Source organism: Panthera onca, chromosome D1, assembly GCF_046562875.1.
Source record: "Panthera onca isolate mPanOnc1 chromosome D1, mPanOnc1 haplotype 2, whole genome shotgun sequence".
Taxonomy (NCBI): domain Eukaryota; kingdom Metazoa; phylum Chordata; class Mammalia; order Carnivora; family Felidae; genus Panthera; species Panthera onca.
Window position 1 is genome coordinate 22,139,016 of NC_138348.1, and position 20,012 is coordinate 22,159,027.

A 20,012-nucleotide genomic window follows, 5' to 3' on the forward strand; every position below is an offset into this window, starting at 1 on the left:
GTCAACAGTGGCCTATTAGTAAAGTTTTGTGGAGGTCAGAGGTTATACATGGATTTTTGACTACATGGGGGTCAGTGTGACTTATCCCACATTGTTCAAGAGTCAATTGTATATTGCAGAATTGGAACTAATACTAGATTACAGGGTACAAAGTCAATGTTTTTTGTTTGTTTTTTCCTCTCTATTGCTTATTAATATTTATGAAGTCCTCTAAAGAGGTCCCTTTGTCTTTTTTTCCCATTTCTCCAGGCCTCCTCACACCCATGGATACACAGACACACACAGACAGATACACATACTCTGCCCCATGCAGATACACACATAGACTCCCACAGTACTCAGATTCAAACAAGGACAGAGGTATATACTCAGACACGTACATACACATACGCAGAAGCATATATAGGCACATACTACCGTGGGCATAAAGGCACTTGCAGACTCATACACAGATACACATAGACACACATGAAGACACATACCTGGGGGCGCCTGGGTGGCTCAGTCGGTTAAGCGGCCGACTTCAGCTCAGGTCATGATCTCGCGGTCTGTGAGTTCGAGCCCCGCGTCAGGCTCTGTGCTGACAGCTCAGAGCCTGAAGCCTGTTTCGGATTCTGTGTCTCCCTCTCTCTCTGACCCTCCCCCGTTCATGCTCTGTCTCTCTCTGTCTCAAAAATAAATAAATGTTTAAAAAAAAAAAAAAAGACACATACCTGAAAATGATATACTAGGTTGTATGTCATGTTTCGCATTCATAATTTTGCCCACCACAGAACAAATTCCTTAAGCTTATATTTGTATGATGCATGGTTTTCTAATAAATATCTGTGCATATTTTTACTTTGAGGGAGATTTTTTAAAATATATTTTTAAGACTTCTAGAGAAATATATTTATATTCTACTTTGGTAACATGCCCTGAGCTTTAATTACCAGACGGGTATCAATTATAAATTCTTCCCACAGCATCCACAGGACATACCTATGTCCACTTAATTCATAACCTATAATATCTAATTTAGGGTGTCTTTTCTCCCCCCCCCCCCCAAGAACATTTTCTATTCAGATTCTACTGAATTATTGAAAGGAGATAGTTTTGCTAATGATTGAAATGTGGCCTCTGTAATTTCAAGAAATAAATAGACTATATATATACATATATGTATACGTATATATATACGTATATATATATATACACATATATATAAGTTTCCTATTGCTGTGTTACAAATTACTACAAATGTATTAGCTTAAAACAACATATATTTGTTATCTCAATTTCTGGGGGTAGGATTCTGGACACAACTTGATAGGGTCTTCAGTTCAGGTGTTCAGAGAGCTTCAATCAAAGTATTGGCCAGGGTCTAGATGAAGCTTGGGGTTCTTTTCTGAGTTAAAGGAGTTATTGGCAAGATTCAATTCCTTGTAGCTCAGGACTTAGGCTTCATTGCTGGCTGTCCACAGGGCCACACGCTCAGCAGCTAGAGGCCACTTACAATTTCTTGCCACGTGGCCCTTTTACAACAACATGGCAGGTTAATTCCTTAAGGCCAGCAGGTGACTCTCTCACTGCAGTCTCCTAAGACAGGTCTTACATAGCATCATGTAATTGTAGGCATAACCTTCTGTTACCTTTGCCATATAATGTACTCCAATCAAGATAGTGACTGTCCTGCCACTGTTGTAATTTTACATTGGTTGGAAGCAAGTTACAAACCCTGCTCATACTTAGAGGGTGGGGAGAGTATTCAGTGGTGTGGCTTAGGGTCATCCTCAAATTGTGCCTACTACACATGGCTTGAGAGTTTTCTTTTACTTGGTATTTCTTTTTTTCTTAAAGTTTATTTTTATTTATTTTGACAAAGGGAGAGAGCAAACAAGGGAGGGGCAGAGAGAGAGAGGGTGAGATAGGATTCCAAGAAAGCTCCATGCTGTCAGCACAGAGCCTGATGCGAGGCTTGAACTCATGAACTGTGCGATTGTGACCTGAGCAGAAATCAAGAGTCGGATGCTTAACCAACTGAGCCACCCACATGCCCCCTTTTAGTTGGTATTTCTAACCTGGTAAGCATAATTGCTGTTATGTTATTATAAGCAATTTCTATTTATAGGATATATTGAGTCTAGAAGCAACTTACAGTCTAATTTATATATGACAACATACTGAATTTCAGAATATACACATATTCACACATACATAGATACAAATATTTATGTATGTTCTTTTAATTTCACATCCTACTATAGAATTGAAATCAGCCACAGTTCAATATATACATTGATACCTTGCCACCAAATGTCTTTATAGTGTAGATATGTTACAACCCAGTGATTTCTTTAGGAGGGAGTTTATATTACCTTACTCTCACCTACAGTATGAATCAGAAAAGATTTAGAACATCAAAGGATGTGGTGACTCCTTTTGAAATGCCGTTCGCTTTGTTCTAAACCCTCTGAGAGACAGCCAATCCTTATTAAAATCAAACCTTCAAGATAACGTGAAACTATCATTCTCTCTGGGCTGTATTATAAAATTTGCTTCAAAATAGATCTGAAACTTTTAATGGGTATAAATGTTCTTGCACATGGTATGGTGGATTGAGTATGGATAAGATGCACTGTGCTTTCTGGGAAACATGCCAAGCAGTGGCTTAAGGGGACCACTATAAGGACTTTTCCTGCTTGGCTCCCTGACAAATGGCGTGTCTGCTTAATCAAGACTAGCTGCAATATGGTTGCTGCCCTTTAACAAAACTATAATAGAAGACAAAAGACAGAAGAGATAGGTAGTGGACGTGATTAGAGGGATAATGAAGCTTGCAGATGGGGTGAGATGGCAAATGAGAACATCTCATCCAGAAAGGCTATGAGGAAGTTGGGAGTTCAATCCTGTTTCATGAAAGTGATCACAGTAAAGATTTTCCAAGCCTTTCTTTCTGAATAGGTACTTAGAAATACAAGTTAAAATGCCCATCTTTGAATTTGGACAGCCTGGACAGGAAAACTGTCTTACCAGCTTTCACCAAGTTGGTTAACCTTATTAAGTCACTATTACTTTCCCATTGAAGTGGATGGAAATGACACGCCTTACAGAGAGAGTTGGGCATAGTACTTGGCCCCCAAAAACACAACAAAATGAGGAAATAAGCAGAAAAAACTTGTGGCTACAGAGATGACAAAACCCTTGCAGGTTTCTTCAAGAAGTTCACAATCTAATGGTGGGGAAGGGGTTGTTACTCAGGCAAAAGAATAATTACAGAGCAACCTGCTAACTCCCATAATAGTGGGGAGAAATTGTAATCTTCAAGAGAGAGCAAAGATAATCAAACAGGCATTGCCTTGCCCTCTCTCTTACCCTGGGCCTAAAGGAAGCATTTTTTTAAATCCATTCCATTTGTGTCTCCTTCTCCAATTCTGTACCAAAAATTCTTAGAATCCATTTTCCTTTAACCTTTCCACCAAAGAAAAATGCCAAAAGGGAAGCAAAGGTGAAGAGAATTTGCAGCTGGGATGTTTATGAGCTAATGAAGGTCAGACTGAGTCCCTGGAGAGGAGACAACAAAATTGGGACTGCAAATGACATCTGGTACAAATGGTCAGTCTTTTTTTTTTTTCCCAGAACCAGTTTTCCAGATAATAAAAAGATGATGACGATGAGTAAGAAGTTAAATAATGGGGGGCGCCTGGGTGGCGCAGTCGGTTAAGCGTCCGACTTCAGCCAGGTCACGATCTCGCGGTCCGTGAGTTCGAGCCCCGCGTCAGGCTCTGGGCTGATGGCTCGGAGCCTGGAGCCTGTTTCCGATTCTGTGTCTCCCTCTCTCTCTGCCCCTGCCCCGTTCATGCTCTGTCTCGCTCTGTCCCAAAAATAAATTTAAAAAAAAAAAAAAAAAAAAAGTTGAAAAAAAAAAAAAGAAGTTAAATAATGGGAACTATGAGTATGATCCATTGTCCCCTTGCACTCATTCATGAATATTTAAAATATTGAGTTCTTAGCCAGATTAGAGTCTTTATAGTTTTTATGGTCTCCAGGGACAAATGTGGGGGTAAAATTCCTACCTTTGCTTCGCTTCCCCATTTCTCTCCTTCACCATCGGCAATGGTTTCTAGGATTGCAAATCAATAATGAGGAAGGGACAAACCTATCACAATCTCGATTGCTTTTGTCTCTGTAGCTCTGCACAGAGCATAGAATATGTGGCAATATTTTCAAATCGGTTGGTGTGAGAACATATGAATTGCAACAAAAACTTCTATGTAGGGTGGGGTTTATCCACATAAATTAGAATGTAAATGTTTGTGGGGGTTTTTTCTGTTAATAATACTTTAAAATTGCATTTCTCTTTCTTGCCTTGCCAGCTTTTAGAGACACCAAAAGCCTATATTTTTTGCAAATATTAAGTTGGGACAGGCTTGCAACTTGGCCTTTTTTCAACCTTTGGTCAGTCAGATCAGCTGATTAATACAGGAAATTGATGTTTCAAACACTCCTATAAAAAGAGTCAAGAAAAGGGAAAATCTGGGACAGACATTAAAAATGAACAACCAAACACAAAGTCCAAAAAGTTGTGCAAGCCCTACATTAGGTAAAATTATATCGTAATTATTTCTGGTCTACTCTTTTCTAAAAACATGAGAACTCACAAATACCCATTGAGGCTAACAAGAAGTACTCTACTGCAATGGGAGAGGTCCCATTCAATGCCTTATTAAAAAAAAAAAAAAAAAGTAGTGTTTATTTTTTGAGAGAGAGAGAGAGAGAGAGAGAATGAATGAGCATGGGAGGGGCAGAGAGAGAGAGAGACACAGAATCCGAAGCAGTCTCCAGGCTCTGAGCTGTCAGCACAGAGCCCAATTCAGGCTCAAACTCACAAACCTCGAGATCATGACCTGAGCTGAAGTCAGATGCTTAACCGACTGAGCCACCCAGGCGCCCCTTCAATGCCTTATTATTTGTTTATTTTTTTCTTTTTTACCAAAAGTATTTACCATTTTGTATTTTCCAAACATCTGTGTCTTATGTATTTCACCCACTCCCAAGTCTACACACACACATATATGGATATTTTATCTTATTTTTTTAGGTCCTTTACATTTTTCTGTAGTAGTGTATGATCCAGACAATAAGACAAGAATTATTTATTGCCTCTAATTTTCAAAAAAAAAAAAAAAAAGAAAAACTCCTGGATGTATCCTCTGTCATGATCTCTTTTAGAAATACCAGATACTTTAAAAATATTTAAGCACTAGGAATTGTTTATTGCTGATTACAAAATAATTCATATGAATCAATTTGAGAGCCCTTTTTTCAAAAACTGCTGTTGTCTTCATTATCAAACATTAGCAAAATGTGAAGCAAAACCAGACAGAAATAAGGTTAAAATTTGAAATTTAAAATCTGAGAGTGGATTTCTATCTGAAAATTCATACTGTGGACCCCTTGTGATTTTGAATTCAGTAAAATTATTATAACTATCATTTTGAACTAATACAAACTGTAGATGTAATTATAAGGAGATTTCATTTTTTTTCTCCCATTTAAAATTTATTCATTGGGTCTAGTTTTTTCTTCTGCACTTAGATGAAAACTATCTGGAAATGTTTATGTAATGTAAGACACCATGGAAAGTAATTGACATATCCAAGTTATATAATATTCAAAACTTTGAACTTATTTCAATACTAAGATTCCTGCCTTCCCCAACATAGTCCCGATTTCAAGTAGGAAGCCTGATGTCGCAGACTGGGGAATGGACATTGCTGGTTTCTTCTCTGTATTGTCACAGAACCTTCTATTCTTTCTCTTCTCCCATCTGCCTACCTCTAATCCTGACTTTTATTTGTTGTATCATGGTTAGGGAAAGGAGTTAGGTGTTGGGCATAATAGCTTTTACTTGCCTGGTGCTGTCTTGACTTGATATCAAAATCTTTGGATTTGCCAGACATTTGAAATTGACTTTCTTAGGGTAGCTTTCTTCTACATGTGTTCTTTGGTGACCGACCCCTTCTCTTTGACTTTTCCCACATTTGCTTTGGTGAGAGTGAGACTCTCTTCCCTGACATATCACTTACTCCATCAGCTCCTAGACATCCAGAAATACTTTCAGATTCCCTCTGGTAAGTTGTTTACCTCATCAAGCAACCCTTTTGCACAGGATCCAAAATATCTTTAAGGCTGTCTCATCAACTCCCTCATATGTGTGATCAACATTTGGTCTCTTGCTTTTGAGATTTTTTCAGATGGGATTTAGATACCACCCTCCTATGTCTACTCTACTGTGCCATCACAGCCTTATATTCTTAGTCTTGAGGTGAAGGATAGAAATCCTTGGAATTCTTTTTGGAATTGGTCTTGGAATTGGTAATAGTAAGTCATAACCCACTGAAAGTTCCTCAGAAAATTCTCTAATATTCCTAATGCCCCTAAGTAAGCTGAGGGTTAGGCCGTAGAGACTACCTACCACTTTCCTTAGGAGTAGAACTCACAGTATAGGTCTCCAAAGAAATCCTCTTCATGAGCCTTCTCTGGTTCAGTGATGTCTTTGTGAGAGATTATTAACAAGAGATTATTAGCTGTGCAAATATATGACAACCACCACTGTAAATTTGTGCCCTCTTTGAAATGTATCATCTTCTATGTCTTGGTTCCTTAGCTAAAACCACCATTTCAATATTCTCTCATTTGTGTAACAATGCAGAGAGGTGTCGTTTAGGTATAGTTTATAGTTGATTTTATGAAGATGTGAGAACGGTTCTTAGTGTTTTTGATTTAATAATTATCTGAGTGACTTATCATGTACCAAACATTATTCTAGGCATAAGAAATAAGATAGTGAATAAGCTATATAATGCCCCTCTATGCATGAATCTTATAGTCTTCTGAAAGCAAGAATATAGTTTTAAAAAGAGGAAAGTAAATAATGTAATTTCAGAGAAAGGAGATGAGAAACAGTATGCAGGTGATTAAGGGGTCCTTTTAGGGAAGTTTCTGAAGGAAAATCTGTGAGAAGCTGACATTTGTACAGGAGTTACTTAAATTAATTCAGAATAATTGAATCCATATCATGGAAGAAAAATATACATAATATACATATGCACATCTGGAGAACTATGAATAATAGGCATTGGAAAGTTTCATATGCATTTCTGGATCTTCCTCCATTAGGACTTGGGAAGAAACCCTCTTCTCTTCTAGGGAAGATTATTTCCTGATCAGGTTCTCCATCTTTCTCTTTACTGGGTCCCACACATCTGGCTTGCATTGGGATGTTTGTGACCTTGTATCAGGGCTCTTATTACATTTGTAGACTATTCTTAGTCTCTGCTAATGAGATCGCTCAGAGTTCGCTTTGAGTATCACATCTTAATCACTTGATTTCTGCAGACGTTTCCTTTCTCCAAATAAACTCCTCAAAATGCCTGTGCTCTGCGCTCATTAACCTGGGAATGGCTTCTCTAATTCCAATTTGAAAATTCTCCCCGACATCCGAGACGCCTATCCTGGTCAGGATTCTCCAAGCAGTCACAATGGGAGGAGGATTTTAGACTCTTGAGTGTGAAAAAAAAAAAAAAAATCAATGACCAAATTTCCATCTGCAAGGGAAGTTTCCCTCTATGGAGACACGGGGACTTCACTCTTTTGCGGTGCAGTGCAGCATAGTTAATATCCACCCAACTCCACTATCTGCCCCATTCCCACTTAATCATTTTGTGCTCAGTACGGTTTAGGTGACTCAACGATAACAAAATAGTTAAGGAGTAAATGAATGAGTAAAGAGACAAATATTCATCAACTAGGAAGTTTTTCTCTCTTACAATCTTTTTCTACTTGTCATGTTTATTTATTTATTTTGAGACACAAAGCATGGAATAGGCGAGGGGCAGGCAGGGAGGGAGAAAGAGAATCCCAAGCATACCGCACTGACATGATGCGGGGCTCCATATCACAAACCCTGAGATCATGACCTGAGCCAAAATCAAGAGCTGGATGCTTAACCAACTGAGCCACCTAGGTCCCCCTCTTTTTCTACTCTTAACCCACAGTGGATTTGATACAGCCTTCATGACAAAGACAGTAGCTCTCATTTAAACAAACCCAAAGTAAGAACAGAACTACACGTCAGTGTAAACATCAACAACGTTTTTCCACTTGCTGATGAATGTTAGGTTGGTGACCTGTATTTCTACACAATTACCACTTGGGGTTATATTGGACTATATTAAAGATCTTTCAGATGCATGGATGGTCTAACCAGAGAGGAGCAGCCCCATGTTCACCCTTGCCAAATATTCACACGCCTGGGAATGTACAGGCATGCCCCATTATTGTGCTCTGCTTTGTCGCATTTCACAGATACTGATTTGATGGTATGTGTTTTTTGCTTGTTTTTGTTTTTATTTGTTTGTTTGTCTTTTTACAAGTTGAAGGTTTGTGGCAACCCTGCGTCAGGAAAGTCTGTTGTTGCCATTTTTCCAACCACATTTGCTAAGTTCATGTCCCTGTCACATTTTGTAATTCTCACACTATTTCAAATGTTTTTGTTGTTATATTTGTTACGGTGATCTTTAATCGGTGATTCCAACTCTCCAAAAGCTCAAATATGGTTAGTTTTTATTTTTTTTAAGGAAAACCGTATTTTCAGTCAAGGTACGTACATTTTTTTAGACATAATGCTATTGCATACTAAATAGACTAAGTATAGTATAAACAGAACTGGTATATGCACTGGGAAACCCAAATTTTCATTTGATGTGTTTTATTGCATTAGTCACTTCACTGTGGTGTTCTCCAAGGAAGGCCTGTATCTTCTTGCTATGCTTTAAGCTTGCTCTAATAAGACTATTTCTAAATACTGTTGGTTTTAGAATACCAAATCCTAAAATTGAGTATGCATTTAAGGGACAAAAGAACAATTATATACCATAAATGATACATTGAAAATATAGTTGCAGATAAATGTCATTTTGAAATCAAAACTGAAAGTTGAAGTCATTCTGAAAACTTGAGCCTATTTAAAAATAAGCTTATTATGGCCCTTAGAAGAAGAAATACTACGCAGGCACTCTGGAATGTCTTGTGGGAACGGCTCATGGGGAATGAGGTCAGGGAAAAAGGAGAAAGATCTCATGTTGCTTTATTTTTCCCCTAGAACCCAACAGTATATTATTAGGCTGCCAGCCACAATCCCATAAAATGGCTTGCTCAAGATGAAAATTTGGCCTTTATTAATAGGGATTTCACTTATGAACTTTAGCCCACTGCTATCTCTTTTTTTTTTCAACGTTTATTTTTTTTTATTTTTGGGACAGAGAGAGACAGAGCATGAACGGGGGAGGGACAGAGAGAGAGGGAGACACAGAATCGGAAACAGGCTCCAGGCTCCGAGCCATCAGCCCAGAGCCCGACGCGGGGCTCGAACTCACGGACCGTGAGATCATGACCTGGCTGAAGTCGGACGCTTAACCGACTGCGCCACCCAGGCGCCCCAGCCCACTGCTATCTCTTATCTCTACCTTTAGCATGCTACTCAGGACACTTTAAGGCTCTGTTCTCTATCAGAACTTCAATCTCATGAAGGAGATACGTTATACTTGACTTGAAATTATTTAAGGAGATAAATTATACTTGACTTGAAATCCTAATTTCTTCAGAAAACATAACTAGCAGAATAAGTATTGTTTTTATTAAGCCAGTCGCTTTGTTTATTCATAAGGAGTCCCTGAAGTAGAAAGACAATACAGAAGCTATAGTTCTCTAGGGGTTTAAGTACAGACCATATGTAGGCTCCTGACATGGTAATCGTTGTATAATTAGGCTCTGAAACTTTGTTAGATCTGTTCCCGGAGAGTTTTCAGTTCCCTTGACCTGAAGAGAATGGGTAAATCTCTCACATTCCAGGGAATAATCTGAATGGTGTACCATTTTCAGGGTATAACCAAATCACTCACCTTCTGCTTGGATGCCCCAGGGAACTGTATTGGAATGAGAAAGAATTGCAAAAGCCTTGTTTTAAAATGAGATCGGTTACTGGAAGGGCAGACTCTTGAAGTAAAGTTAGACAAAGCACACCCAGCCATAGGAACTGGGACAAGAGCTAGACTTGTCCCAGAGAGGATAATATTTTCAAAGGTCTAAGAATAGCTAGGGAAGTAGAGGTGATCCCTTCACACAAATACTCTTCTTACAGGGCATATGGAACATGGCAGTGGTGAGTTCAAGAGCAGATGATATTTGGACAATTGTACTGGGTCGGTGGCATGAGGTAGTTGTTTTGGTTTCTTTAACCACCATCCCCATATGTTATTCCTAAGCAGATATTCTTGATGCCGCCTCCAGAAATAATCTTTAATTTTCTAATTCTCTCTATTCTTACTGCTGCCACTGAGTATCAAGCCACTCTCACATGCACTACTGATCTGCTGTCGACCCCTTCAATCACTTCTCATGTATAGCCAGAGTGATAGCTTAAAAGTCTGAACCAGACTGTATTATTTTCCAATGTGAGACTCTGCAAGAGCTGGTCATTGCATACAGAATACGAAGAAATTGTTTTCCCTGGCTCAGCAGGGCTAACTCTCTGTAGTGGATTGAATGGTGGCTTCCTAAAAGATATGTCCACATCCAAACTTCCAGAACCTATAGATGTGACCTTATTTGGAAAATTATATTTCCATATGTAATTAAATTGAGGGCCTTGAGGTGAGATCATCCTGGGTTATCCACTTGGGCCCTAAATGCAGTGGCAAATGTTCTTATGGAAGACAACCCATAGGAAAGACATATGGAAAAGAGAAGAAGGCCATCGGAGGCAGAGATCAGAGTTATGTGTCCACAAAACAAAGAAAATCTGGAGCCACTGGAGCTGGAAACAGCAAGAAAGAATTCTCCCCTAAAGTCTTTGGAGAGTCCTGCTTGCATCTCAGTTTTAGGCCTCTGACCTCCATAAGTGGGAAAGAGTCAATTTCTGTTGTTTTAAGCCATCAGGGTGCAATACTTGTTGTGGAGACCAAAGGAAACAAACACACTCTCCATCCACATCTCCTACTCTTATGCTTGCCTACTTTATTCCTACTAGAGTAGCCTCTTTCTCCCCCTTGCTATTCTTTAAGTATAACATGCTTCTTGTGTTTGTCTGTTTGGCCTGCTGCAACAAAACCCCACAGACCAGGTAGCTTATAAGGAACAGAAATGTATTTCTCATAGTTCTGGAGGAATGAAATCAGATATAGGGAGTCACCATGGCCCTCTTCCAGGTTGCAGACTCTCATGTCTTCATGTGGAAGAAGGAGCAACAGAGATTTCTGAAGTCTCTTTTTTTAAAGGTACCAATTCCATTCAGGAGCACTTCATCCTAATGACTTAAGTACTTCCCAAAGGCCCACCCCCTAATACCATCTCATTCAGCATTGGAATTTAACATATGAATTCAAGGCGGGGGACACAAACATTTAGCCCTTAGCACTCCCTCAAACTTGGAGCCTCTATATTAGCTGCCTTCTCTACCTGCAGTGGTTTCTTCTAGATCTTTTTATTATTTAAGTTAAGTGTTTGTTTTCTTTTAAGTTTATTTATTTATTTTGAGAGAGAGAGAGAGAACAGGGGAGGGGCAGAAAGAGACAGAGAGAGAGAGAGAGAGAGAGAGAATCCAAAGCAGGCTCTGCACCACTAGCACAGACTCCCATGCGGGGCTCAAACTCACCAACCATGAGATCATTACCTGAGCCAAAACTAGGAATCAAACACTTAATCTACTGAGCCACCCAGGCACCATAACTGTTTCTTTTGCAGAGGGATATTACTAGACCAAATCAATGTAATATTTCCCTTCAGTAATTCCCTATCTTGTCACTCTTTTATTTTCATTTCAATACTTATCTCTACCTGATCTTTTCTGGTTTGTTATCTGTCTAACCCCTAAGGGGGGATGCTCTGTGAAGTGAGAGTTTCTCACTGTCTGACTCATTTCAGAATTCGGAGTCTAGAGTAGTCCCAGATATTCAGTAAGCATTTAATTAATGTTGAATGAGATATATAACAGAAGGCTATCAATTCTGATGAGGATTAAGGTGATATGCTGGATATCTAGCACTTTAAGAAACAAGCCAGGTCCTTGGTCATTGAGGTCCTGGGATCTGGGTTATGTTATACTACCAAAGACTTAGACTTACAGAAGAGGACAGGAATCTCATAAGAGATCACAGATACATATGGAGGCATGGTCTTGGGGCTCAATTGGTACAATTTCCCAAAGTGGTGTATAGAGTATAAGCTATTAGAGCGTAAGATCAGAGCTAAATCTGGAACAACAATGTCATGAGGTGGAGTGTGAGAATAAAGCTACAGAAGATGGCCAGGATTTGTTCTGCCTGTAGCTGGAGTCCATTGCCCACTATTAACTGGAAAGTGGGACTCACAACATTGGGAAAAGTCAGGCACGGGCAATAGGAGACAAAGACCATGACTCTCAATCGCTCTGGTGAAAAGAAAACTTGGCTTTCTAATAATCTAGATGCAATTTTTAGGGAACTAGATCTAGGGGACTAGATCCTTCCAAACAGGGCCAGCTTCAAATTAGGCTTAAGTCTGAATGCAATAATTTAAAATGATCCCATATGATCTCAATGGTACTACAGCATTGTAACCTAAAAGAGGCCATATACAAAGGTAGGCTGACACTGAGTACCCACGTTATCTAGGTATGAGGGTGGGGAGGGAAGAATATCCCTGGTGATGCCATTATTTAGCCTTTTTTCTACCTTACCAGCTGTTTAAGAAGCTTAATGAGGACATCCTAATCCAACTCACAAGTTAAGGAATGCACATCATCGGAGGATAAAGAATGTCATCTGAGAATAAAGTAAACCAAGAAGGACTACTGTGTAATCAGGAGGTCTTGGAAGCTATTCTGTTAGAATCACCATCTTAGTGAATTTTCCACAGGTGGGAAAGTAATCTAGTGCAGTATCCTTGGAGGGTCTTTGTGATTTCTCATAACATTAGCTTAATGACAGCAGCCAGAGACCCGTGAAATCCTATTTGGAGGCATGCAGCCATTTTAGAGTTCTCAGAGATAAGGTCTGTTGACATATCCCCTCACCGGGTAAAGCTTGTCCTGTAGAAGTTACTTTAGCATTTTTCATTGCCTCTGACTTTCCCAGAGGTTCTCTGTTGTTATTGTTAGCTGTATATTTTGAAAACAAAAAAACAATCAGGTTGAAAAAAAGGCCTCCTGTATGTTTGTGTCTGTGGGAGTAAATGTGGAATAAAATATATATAATGCATGGTGGTTGATATTTTGTGTCATTTATCTTCACTTGTGATGAGGAATGGAATAAGTCACTCATGACTGTGCCAGTCCTGATCCATTCTTCATCTGTACACTCATGAAGATGAATGCCACATTTACACAGACCACAGTAGCATGTGTCCTTTCAGACCATAGATTTAGATCGGTTAGAGCAGGAGGTCGACTTGGTGCTGTTATTTGAAAATCAAGGACACTTTTGTTGTATCCTCCCCTATTCCCACACATCCTGATCTCCAGTGTTAAACTAGGATACCACTAGCAGCGAAAGAGATATTTAAGTGGCATATAAAATATTTATATATTATTTATATTTATAAAATGTTTGTATAATATATAAAGTATATTTTATATTTTATATGCATATCTCTACTTCAGATACTCACTTCCCTTTACTTTAAAATTTTTATTTTTTGTGTATTCCCAACACAGTGTTCTACAGTAGCAGTTGATTAATAGGATGTCTTGGTTCTCACATGGTGATAAGTGGTACAATCAAGAAAATACTATGAAAAAATGATATGTATGTGGTTAATTCTCTCTTTGGGCAAGTCAGATGACAAAGGAGCAAGTCAGAATAGAACTATTGAGAATTAATAATATTTGAGCAGCTTTATTAAGAAAAACCAGCATGGACACCTCAGTTTTCCATGATGTATGAATGGCTGTCCTATTGGATTTTAAAGCTATGGCAGAGCAAGTGTCCTGTCTGCTCTATGCTTGCGGACCCTGCTATAGGTAATCAATAGAAAATGAACCTTTTATAACTCAGTACTGAGTGTCCTTATTCTGGTTTTGTTTGTAATTACTGTTCCACAGATTGACTATCTGAAGTTAGGAGACTTTGCATTGAAATAAAATTATTGGCTCTTTTTCCCTTGATTGGTACATGAAAGTTTATATAAACAGAAGTAAACTGAAAGGATGTCCATGAATTCCAGAAATTTGATTGACAAATTGTACATTTCCAAAATCACTGTCCCTCTTTGGAAACTTAGCTTGAACCATAAGAAATTGCTGATACCAATAGTTTTTGATTTAGAATATGGAAAGTTTATGATTTTACATACTGATGAATGTTATAATTCTATAATTTTATATACTGATGGATTGTGTGATTCAGATTCAGCGTGTACGTTCAGTTGGTTCTTTCTGTATATAACCAAGTAAGCTATTTAATTCACTTATCCAAGAAACATTTATTAAGCATATACTGTATGGCAGTTACTGGGCTATACATGCACATAAAATGGAATATAGTGCCAATCTCAACAGAGCATGTTGTCTAAAGATGCAGAAAGACACATGATAGGCAAGTACATCATGGATGGCTAACACAGTAGTTGATAATTGCTCAATAAATGTTCTTTTTATTATTGCCATATTGTGCAATGTGTTTTTAAAAAAAGCACAAAAAAGCAGGTTCCTACAAATTTAGAGAACCTTGTAATGATTAATGGCTTAAGTACCTCTTTCCCTTCCTTAGCTTGTTCACGTTGAAAGACTATATATTAGGCAGAGCACTAGCTTAGATCTCTAAACACTTAACTTCTTGTGTAACAGTTATCATATATTAGTCTTGTCCCCTCGAAACTTGATCACATTACTTAACTTCCTTATACACTTTAACATTCTCATCTGCAAAATGGAAAAGTATAACCTATTTCTGCCTACCTCCCATAATTATGAGGGTCAGACAGGATAATATATATGAGGAAATTATCTAATCTGTAATGTATAATATAAGGGGTCCGATAGGACCCCTCCATGTGTGAGATAAAACTGAAGAAGCACACAAAGAGAAGCAGAGACACCAGATATTGGACCAGGCTATAGGAATCACTGAATTATACAGATAGAAAATGGACTAGGATGTAGCAGTGGAAGTGAAGAAAAGTGACAAGATTCTTAATATACAGGATTTCCAATGTGTAGGCAATAGAGTGTCAAGGTGATAGGGTGTAGAGGTAACAGGATGCAGTAGTGAGTATGAAGTGAAAAAATGGAGATTTAGGGGGACTTTGGTCTGAGCTGCTCAGAGGATGATCCCCGGAATGGTGCTTGGCATATCTACCGGTAGGAGCTTAAAATTTTTTGTTGAATGAATGCATGAACGACTGGAGTTGCTATTAGAAAATTATTGGGAATGGATGTCGAGTTGGAATCAAGAGTGTTATTTTAGACAGATTGATTTTCGATGCCTCCATTGGAGGTCTCAAGTTAGCAGTTATATGTATAAGTCTGTACTACAGGCTGGAGGTATATGTTTGTCGATAGCATTTAAAGCCACCATGGGATCACTTGGAGAATGAGTATAGACAAAGAATAGGTCCACTAACTGAGTTCTGGTGCACTCCAGGGTTTCATAGGCCAAGAGATAAGGCACAACTAGTGATGGAGGCAGAGCAGATTAACCAATGAGGTAGAAGGAGAATTGAGAGTGTGGTTTCCCAGCAGCCAAGTGCAGACAATGTTTCAGAAAAGACAGGGTGGTCACTATGTCAAATACTGCTAATTCTTGTCTAATATGAGAACTGAGAATTGGCTACTTATTTAACAATTAACATGAGTTTTCTCCTCCCACCTTTTCTTTGCCCCCCTACACACACTGATTGTTACCCACCTCCTTGCTTTCACATTTTCATAAACCCCTGACCTGTTAACTTGTCACTCACATTTCATGATGTGTCCTATCTGAAGTTCTTGCAACCATGAGACTTGGGGAAAGTTTCTATACAATTGAGTTACATGTCTTTTAAAACCAATAACAGAAAATCCACAGATCATCTCTGAAATAAAATTTCATTATAGTCAGTTGTACTTATGTAATAAGAATAATATTCACTAGCGGTATGTTGCTTTGAAGTTTGAGAAGCACATTTACTTGCGTTATCTGTTCCAAACAAAACCATCTCAACACAGTAAAGTGCCCCACTTTGAAGCTTACACCATCAGACTATGCCACCTGCTAACACCTCCTTGTAGGAGTCCCCAGCAGACCCACACTTCACTCCTCCTCATTCCTTGAAGATTTTAACACCTGCCTCCCTGCTGTTCTTTCCAATCCTACTCTTGATAGAATCTTGGTGATTTCAATATCCATGTCAGTCCCTTGATCTTGATTACTAATTGTGTGGGCTTTTCCCATCTGTACTTGCCCAGGGTTTCCGCTTTGTATAGTTCACACCAACTGTGTCTAAGCTTTGGCTGTAAAGACCTGTGTTTGTGGGAATTAAAGATTCTTGAGTTTTCTTGACGATGCTTTGCAAAATGCCAGCTCTACCTTTTCACATTTCTTTGCTCCAAGTCCTGTGTGGCCCTCAATCTCAGATTCTAATTTGCAATCTGCCATTGCTGTAGGAATGTTGGGAGCGGATGGGCAGGAGGAGGAGATGTTACTATCTCTCTTGTTTTCGGGGTGTGGAAAAAGAAACAACTGGAGTTGACAGCTGATGTCTCTATCAAAGTCTTAACATCCCATTCGACTTTAGTAATTCAGTGTGTTCTGTTTTACTATTTCCTGTCCATCCTCAAAGTGTATTCTCTCATTTTATCTTAAGGGGCAGTTTTGATAAAGACTGGATCTGAGAGAACATGTGACTTGTTGAAGGGCGTGCATTGGATGAGTCAGAACCAAGTGGAGACGGCAGGTCTTCTGACTCCAAACAGCATTTTTTCATGGGCCTTAAAAAATGCATTGTTCAAAATGGCCAGTGGTTAAAATAGCTGCCTTGGCCCTCTGCCCAGGAGAATGTTAAAATACAGTGGCAATTCAATAAATATTGTCACCAGTGTCATCTGTGGCGATGGTGGTGGCAGCAGATCCAGAAATGTGCTGAATTGTTCTAATGGATGCTTTCTTATTTTTTTATTTTTTTTAGATTGGCAAACACGTTGCCTGTTTACAGCATAGAGACCACAATGGAGAGCTAGGTGGGTGATGATTCATGCTAAATCTTCCCCACAATATGCTGAACACTACAACAGCAGCTAATGTGAAGCGGCTCATTATACACTGTCGAATCCAGTAACAGCAACGACTGGCTTTGCTAGCACGAGCAACTTGTGGGAAGCCCAGTTACTGCAAACCACTACTGGATTTCAAAAAACAGGCTGCAGCATAGTAGAAAAGACATATTCACTGAGTCATATTTGCAAATTTCTTGTATGTTTCTCTTTGCCAGCTTAGAAACAGCCTTCATGTTCCCAGCCTGACACCAGAGATGACTCTCCTTGGGATCCACTTCTCTTGTGAGTGCCTCCTCCTTTAGTTATGTTTTATGGACTAAAGATTTTATAAGGGTAGGGGTGGCTCATAGACAAATCTGGAAATGTGGTTCCCCTATAGAAATATTCCCAAAGCTCCCTCTCCACCCCATCTTCCACCAGCCAGTCATCCCGTACACACAAACACGTTTACCTTCTGCAGTACAGCATCCATAGGAAGCATTTCTATACACAGAGAAATCATGAGGCAGCAGGCAGGAACACTGACTCCTTGCTGTATGACTTATGACAATGTGTCTTTTTGTCTCCATTTAATTGTAATCTTCTGGAAGGCAGAATCCGGGATTTATTGATCTATTTAGTTTAATGCCTATGAGCCGTAGTTGTCCTTCCCTAAATATTTATCAGTAAAATTAATGCATTCCTTTCTAAAAAATCCATAATTAAGCTAGGGACTAGGATTTAATCTTCTTGTCTCCCTTGTCCCTAGCACAGTGCCTGATATACAGTAGTTAGAAACTACATGTCCATTTAGTGAGGGAACAAGGGTATGAGTGAGTTCATCAATCACCTGGTTCCCTGTGGCCAGATGAAAGGCTAAGCAAACCTTTTCCAACCATCAGGGACAGAGAAGTGATGGCTTCCAGTCTCATTCTTCTTTGGGCCGCCAGGAGTAATGCCCTGAAAGTGGTTGTTTATTTTGGAAGGCAAAAGCTAATCTGAAGCGATTTTCTTTATTTTTATATTCAAATATCTATAAAATAGAAAAACACCAGAGACCTATTCATTGCTCACAAATGATCTATGGGGTAATAATGTGCTTGCTTTTCCAGCTGGGCTGCACTTTGGTGCTATCCTGGGTTTAATTGAAAATATGCTGTGACCTTGGTTTTGTTCACTGGGCATGGGGGGTGTATAATTGGCATGAGGCCTCTGAAGAACTCCCTTTTAATGAATGTCATTTGGCTAATTTGGGGTTTGCCTGCGGGAAATAATGTATGAAAACAAGATGCATTTTATTTGCATGCAATTCACATGAAGGTAATGGTTTAAAAAAAATTTTGTTAAGTTTTTATTTTGCCATACCTATTCGTTGAATTCTAAATGCTATCAGTATGATAACAGTATTGTCCCTAACAGTCTCATGTTTCATCATAATTAAATAAACAGCTTGTGAATTGCAGTCCAAAAAATGTCTGTGTTCCACTCTTAACTTAAGGGGTTTCCATAGAAACCGTGGGCAGCAAGTTTAACTGACATTCATTGGACTTGATGCTACATGTAGTGTTGCTATCTCTGTTTTCCCGTTACTGTGTGTGTACATCTCTTTCTCTTCCTTTAACCCTGGAAACCCTCTCCTGCTTGGTCTTCCTCTGGTCTCCCCCTTGGTTTCTTCCTCCTCCTGCTCCTCCTCCCCCTTCTCTTATTAGCAATGAGGAAGTAATTTGGACTCAGTTAGATTTAACAAATGCAATAATACTAAAATGAGCTCTGATACTTAAGTGTAATTGTGTTATTAGCTGGAAATGTTTTTCTTCAAAAACAAAAGAATTGAGAGTGAAGTTTACCAAGGAAGCACATGCTGGTAAGAAGAAACCCTTGACTGCGAGTTGGAAGTAAGCAGGCTTTATATCATGGGCCACATTTCCACCCCAGCTGTGGCTTTTCCTTGATTTAGGCAGCGCAAACTGATGTTTCTTTCTCCTCAGTCCTGATTTGCAGTCTTCTAACTGGAGCATGAAATCATTGTGCTGATCACATTCCGAGAGAAAGGAGTTTATTTAGGAAAGGAAAAAACATACTATATATTGTGTACCTACTGTGTGCCAGATATTTTTCTAGGTACTTGCATTTAGCTTGTCTTCATTAATCCCACAAAATTCATTGCCAGGCAATGTGCTGGAAGGAAAAATGGATCCAGGCTGAAGTTTAGGTCCCACAGCCAGGTGGTGGTAAAACCTTGATTATAGTTCTCAGATGCTCTGTCTTGGCATGTCAAAGGCAAAATGAATATAAGCACTTCTAAGAAACGTTTTAAGAAACTTCTAAGAAACGTTTCATTAGGATTAATTTTAACTTTTTTCAATGTTTATTTGTTTTTGAGAGAGAGACAGAGCGGGCACAAGGAAAGGGCAGAGAGAGACAGAGACACAGAATCTGAAGCAAGCTCCAGGCTCTGAGCTGTCAGCCCAGAGCCCAATGCAGGGCTCCAGCCCAAGAGCCTTGAGATCATGACCGGAGCCAAAATCGGACACGTACCAGACTGAGTCACCCAGGTGGCCCTGGGATTAGTTTTAATAATCCAGCCAGTACACCGTGGGAGTGGTGTTTTTCTTCATCCCTTTAGAAATGAGGAAAATGAGTTGCCAAAAGAGTAAATTGCTTATCCAAAGCAACATAGCTAGCAAAGAGTATATATCCATACTCTGGATGGTTATGGTTAAAGGGGAATATTAAGACAGACCTGAGATCAGTGGCTAATTGC

General features: G+C 39.1%; 1 protein-coding gene across 10 annotated transcripts in view; it reads left to right on the plus strand.

Annotated features, from left to right (window-relative positions):
- LRRC4C (leucine rich repeat containing 4C) overlaps positions 1 to 20,012 on the plus strand; it is a 1,194,683-nt gene that overhangs the window by 1,153,598 nt on the left and 21,073 nt on the right. For 8 of the 10 annotated variants that reach the window (XM_060606420.3, XM_060606418.3, XM_060606419.3 and 5 more), the window contains 2 exons: positions 17,182 to 17,233; positions 17,485 to 17,551. The exons of 1 other annotated variant lie outside the window; for it this stretch is intronic. The gene's annotated coding sequence lies outside the window, so the exon portion shown is untranslated. The remainder of the gene's footprint in view (positions 1 to 17,181; positions 17,234 to 17,484; positions 17,552 to 20,012) is intronic. One more of the 10 variants, XM_060606425.2, reaches the window with a different exon arrangement.